A 5,670-nucleotide genomic window follows, 5' to 3' on the forward strand; every position below is an offset into this window, starting at 1 on the left:
TATATATATACAGAGAGAGAGAGAGAGAGAAAAGGATAAGATCGATATTTAAAATATTTATCTTATCAAGTGGCCAGCATGGGAATAAAACCATCAAAGTTAATAATTATTTAAAATTATAATACAGGATATCTAAGAGATACCGCCACGCTGAAAAATAGCAGTCAAATCCTGACTCTAAACCGCAATAAATGTCCACATAGCACAAGGAGCGAAGACTAAGACAAAATAAACCAGTAAAAATAACAAGATAATTCCAGATCCCGGATTTCTGGCTTTGCATAATAAATGCTTTGCCTTCATCGGTGGAATATACTCAAGCACATACATACAAATATATATATATATAAACAGTATACTTACATATACGGACGTATACATACATATATATGCACGTATGTACACGACTAGCTTAAAGTGCCCGCATTAACATAGCTATATTTTTGAATAGAATTTAATTTTCGATAATTTCGATTGATTTTAATCGATTTTAATTTCCTTTCTATTTGAAAATTAGTTATGAAACACGTGTAATCATTTTATTATATTTATCTTATGATATTTACTTTGCTTTATATTATACTCATGTATTGTGCTTTTAATTGTTAATGTTTCTATATGTGATGGTGGATTTTCATCGATGAGTTCTTGAAACTTGGTTATTTTCCCTAAAACTATATTTATATAGATTTTATCTATAAAGCTCAATTTAATCTTAATTTTTTATAAATTGATTTTAATTGAGTTTTTACCTGTAATTTTGGATTTTGTCCCGAATATTATTATATATAAATATATATATATATATATATATATATATATATATATATATATACAGAGAGAGAGAGAGAGAGAGAGTGAGAGAGAGAGAGAGAGTGAGAGAGAGAGTGAGTAAAAAAGAGAGCAAGATAGACAGACAGTCAGACAGAGAAATAGATAGACAGATATGTAGATAGATAGATAGATAGATAGATAGATAGATATGGGAGAATTTGCGAAAAAAACAACAGACGAGGACAGGTAATGTAAACAACAAAAGGATGTATTAGTTTAACGCTCTACAGACAGACAGAGAGACAGACAGAAAGATGGAGAGAGATTTATTGATGCATAGATGACCGTATTCCGAAAATTTTGGTATGGTTAAAAGTGTTAAGCTCGGTAAATCAATACTCGCACCTCCTTAGATATGAGGATAATTTGAAGCAATCTCTAAAGTCTCTACAGTGTAATTTGACATCTTGTAGAAGTTATAGCCAAGATGAATATGCATGGTGTAAAATATGTCATGATGCACGAAAACCATTTGTGTTGAAGAAACAAAGCAATAAAGGAATCATATCCTGCAATCACCTGACACATTTTCCAAACCGCAAGCAAAATCCAAATCTCTAGTGCCCCCTCTGCGGACTCTCTCTCTCTCTCTCTCTCTCTCTCTCTCTCTCTCTCTCTCTCTCTCTCTCTCTCTCTCTCTCTCTCTCTCTAGTTATATATATATAATTTTAAAATTAAATAAATGGAATATAGATCGGTCGTGTTGTGAGTCTCTACATTTTTAAACATGCAAATTTGAAACCTTGGAAATATAACCAATCAGAACGACCCTTAAAGAATCTAATAAATGATCCTTTGGGGTGTAGTCTTATGCTATATTATTTGTAGCGATTACGAAATTTACTGGAAAATTATATATATATATATATATACATATATATGCTTGGTGAGAGTCATTCTCTTTTAGTGCCTTATTATTTAACACGCTCACCGGTTTAGTTTCCACTCATTTACTTGGTTTTAGTAAAAATTTTCGTTGCGTTGCAACCTTTTCGATAGACGGATCCATAAACACACCAGCATCGGTTGTCAGGAGATGTGGGGTGGGGCAAACACAGACACACACACACACAAATACATATATATATATATATATATATGAATAGGAATATAGTCATGGATTGCAATTAATTATTCCCACGAAGAAAGCGTGGAATTGCCTATGTGGATTATTACTTAAAAGCTATAAAGCACACGTTATCATGGATATTCACCAACTGCTTGAATTTTGGTACACAAACTAAGTTCAGCTTATTCTGGTATAATTAATACTGGACCAGTTAAAAGCTTACTTCGAAGATTTGGAACCTGAAGTTCTATATAATTTGTTTTTGCGTTTTTCTGGAAGGGTTAAATGGAAAACTTCTCGTCGAAGAATCTGTCAAGAAAAGAATGGAACATTCAATGACAGATATTCTGATAATATTAATGAGTTTTTAAAAACTGCACCATTTAATTATGGAAGGATCAAAATCTTTACTGCAAAATATTACAGTAATCTCTTTGGAATCATTCTTGACACAATTTTAGCAGAATTTTCCTCCACTTCCTCCTGCTATTACTTATCCGACATCTTGAATAAGGGACAGGATTGCACACGGTTACTGCTTCTCCCGTACCTTACTTCTTTCTTCTGATTTAACCTCTTCATTTTCAATTTACATCATGGCTATAGCACAGTACTGAAAGGACAGTTGTACGTAACCACTTCATACAGTAATCTGCTATGTGTAGACAAGTTGGCTCCTGATACTAACAACTTACGCACCCCAAAGGATTCCATACCGAAGATAACAAGTATGAAGTGAGGTCTGCAAACTCCACGTATGCAAAACCCTCTACACAACCTCTCTTTAATACACGTCACACATCAATATTTAAGGAGAAATCACAAATATATTTTGAATCATTCACACAAAGTATTTCTAGATAATAATCTATGGCATATTGTACTTACATTGACTTTTCTATTGGACATTACATTTTCTCAAAATCCCTCGTATGCATCCATCATACATTTTATGAGAAAATCACTTAGAGATCAAGCACTCCATTATGCTGAATGATAATTTTATAACGAAGAGTCTTTCTACAGAATCTCACCCTGTCTCATTTATAACAATCTAATACGTAGCTATGAACAAAACGTATCGATACCTGCTGACCAGTGTTGCTATCATATGCGAAACATATCTTCCTCCCTAAGAATATACTTCAGTAAATATTCGTTATTCCTAAGTACAGATGAACAATTGTATTTCGAGAACTGTCTGCGCAATTATGTTTCTTATACAACTATCCTTAAAAGATCGTGCCCTAATCTATTTCAATTGGTTTACATTAATTAATTTTATCTTCACTGTTATCTGTGACGCATATATCCATGAATTTTGTATGACGCAACGCATTTTCTGAGACGTTGCATTCAACAATGACTATTTTATAGCAATGCAAAAATTTATACGCATAAACATAAATTTATGCAGATTTCAAAGAATTAATGAGGCAATCATAAATATCCGCGAAGTTTTTAAGCGTGATGCAGTACATTAGGTTTAACTTACGTGAAGGTAATTTCTCCTAGTTCATACTAACAAAATGCGAACGCGAGTTTTCTACGCTCCAATATAAAAATTATATACCCATTAATATATTATGAGATGTTATACGTTTTAATCAAAATAGCTGTTAACTTGTGCATGATTCAAACATCGTGTTTCATTCAAATTATCACTTTAGCAAGATTTCGCTTCGACTGCCGAAATTAAATTACACAAATATATCTACACAGACATTAATGCGAAACCAACAACACTGTGTGTATATGGTCATGCAGAGAGAAGCGAAGACACACAAAAATGTAAAAGGGTAAGTATTTGTGCATGCGTGTGTGTTTGTGAATGTGCTTACATATAAAATATATGGAAATGAAAACTGTTGAGTTACAGGGTTATTAGAAGAGATATCATCATTGCACACTGGTGCATTTATCGAGAAGAATATTATTGTGGTGATCACAATAACTACAAAGCTATTTTCTGTAAAACCAGTCTCCTATTTCAAATATTATATAGCTGCTGGGCTTACTCATTTTAAATCTATTTTCAGATTTCAAATACCTTCTAAGCTGTTGAAGGCAATTTATTACTGTACCTTTTCAAAGACTGTCTTCCTATCTTTCTTTTTTCGTTCAGATATAAATTATAAATCCATTCTTCAGATTTTAAGTAGCTACTAAGCTAGTTTATGTCAATTTAATACCATATCCTTTCAAATTCTTTTTCATAGTATTTTCATTTTATTCTTTAGATAGAAGGTTTATTGTATGCCTGTATTATTTCATGTACAATATTTTAATGTAAAGATGTTACACATTTTCTAAACATTCACCGCTGGGATTATATTAGAAAAATTAATTATCATTCCGCACTATAGCATATGTCCAAAAGTAACTGCAATCACATTGGCTTTATGTTATCCGATGGTATTGAAATGTAAATGACGGGTGAGCTTCATGTGATTTATTTACTGGATTTATCCTTTCTTTCGTTTAAAACATGTGAAGTGCTCCCCACCTTTATTTTCATCTGAAGATTTAAAATACTGTCTACTAACCTCCCTCTCTCTCTCTCCCCCTCTCTCTCATGCATAAATGGTTTTCTTACTTGGAACATCCATGGCAGCAGAGGATTTCTGAATGCCATTAATATAGTGAAGTGTGATTTTTTTAAACTGTATCGAAAATTGAACTTATTTGAGATGGCTCCGAACTAGTGAGTGCACATATAATTCTGCATTAGAGTATCAATAATGAAGCAGCTGACAAATACATGAAAATCAGAGGATCCTATACATTTATTTCTACCTGAAACTGCATCATTAAATAATTTCAGATAAGAAAATGGTAATAATATCCATGAAAAATAGTTAAAATTGTATTGAAAATAGCAATTTAGGAACGTCGTGGTATAGAAAACATTACGTTCGGAATAAAGTATTAAATATAAGAGATACAAATTAATCTAACCTTATTTGAATGAGGAAATCAATGAATATTATTCTCTTGTATATGGCAGCGAACAGGCAGAGCAAAATGCTTAGTGGTATTTCGTCCGCTTTTATGTTTTGAGTTCAAATTCTGCCGACTCTGCATCTCATCCTTTCGGAGCTGATAAAGTAAGTATTAGTTGAAGACTGGTGTCAATGTAATTGACATGCTTCTTTTCAGTAATTGCTGGTCTAGTTCCAAAATTTAATTCCCGATTTTTACCTCTAGCACTAATGGTAGCGGTCCGGAAGAATCGTTAACTCGCTGACTAAAAATTCGTAGCACCATTCCGCCCGTCTTTATGTACTGAGTTCAAATTCAGCTCTAGTCGACTTTGCTTTTTATCTTTTTGAAGACGGTAAAATGAGTACTAGGTGAGCGCTGGGGTTGACGTAATTGACTTTTCTAGTTTCAAATATTGCTGGTTTTGTGCGAAAATTTAGTGTTTATTGCTGGTGATATATGAATAAGTGAGTGAGTGAGAGATAAGAGCACGTAAACTAAGTGGCACTGAGGTGCAAAATCACAAAGCCCAATAAACACATAGCTACTCGTCTGATAAGTGTATGTAGGCACATGCCACCCAACCCCATATGCCCGATGTGGGGATATCTAATGTCATACTTTTTCATGAATGGCTTATGCACTATGTTGTTTGCATTATCGTGGAAGACGATAATGCAAATACGAGTGACCACTTATCGGCGCTTGTTCTGAAAAACTTGGCGTAATATTTCCAACTGACGAATAATACTTCTCCGCATTAACTGTTTTGTTTTGGTTTAACA

At 33.1% G+C, this 5,670-nt stretch overlaps 1 long non-coding RNA gene across 1 annotated transcript in view; it reads right to left on the reverse strand.

Annotated features, from left to right (window-relative positions):
* Positions 1–4,985, reverse strand: part of LOC128247421 (uncharacterized) — a 9,375-nt gene extending 4,390 nt beyond the window's left edge. Inside the window, exon 1 of the long non-coding RNA XR_008263807.1 lies at positions 4,862–4,985. This is a non-coding gene — a long non-coding RNA (uncharacterized LOC128247421). The remainder of the gene's footprint in view (positions 1–4,861) is intronic.
* Positions 4,986–5,670: the final 685 nt, after the last annotated feature.

This window comes from Octopus bimaculoides, chromosome 3 (assembly GCF_001194135.2).
Source record: "Octopus bimaculoides isolate UCB-OBI-ISO-001 chromosome 3, ASM119413v2, whole genome shotgun sequence".
Classification (NCBI taxonomy): Eukaryota; Metazoa; Mollusca; class Cephalopoda; order Octopoda; family Octopodidae; genus Octopus; species Octopus bimaculoides.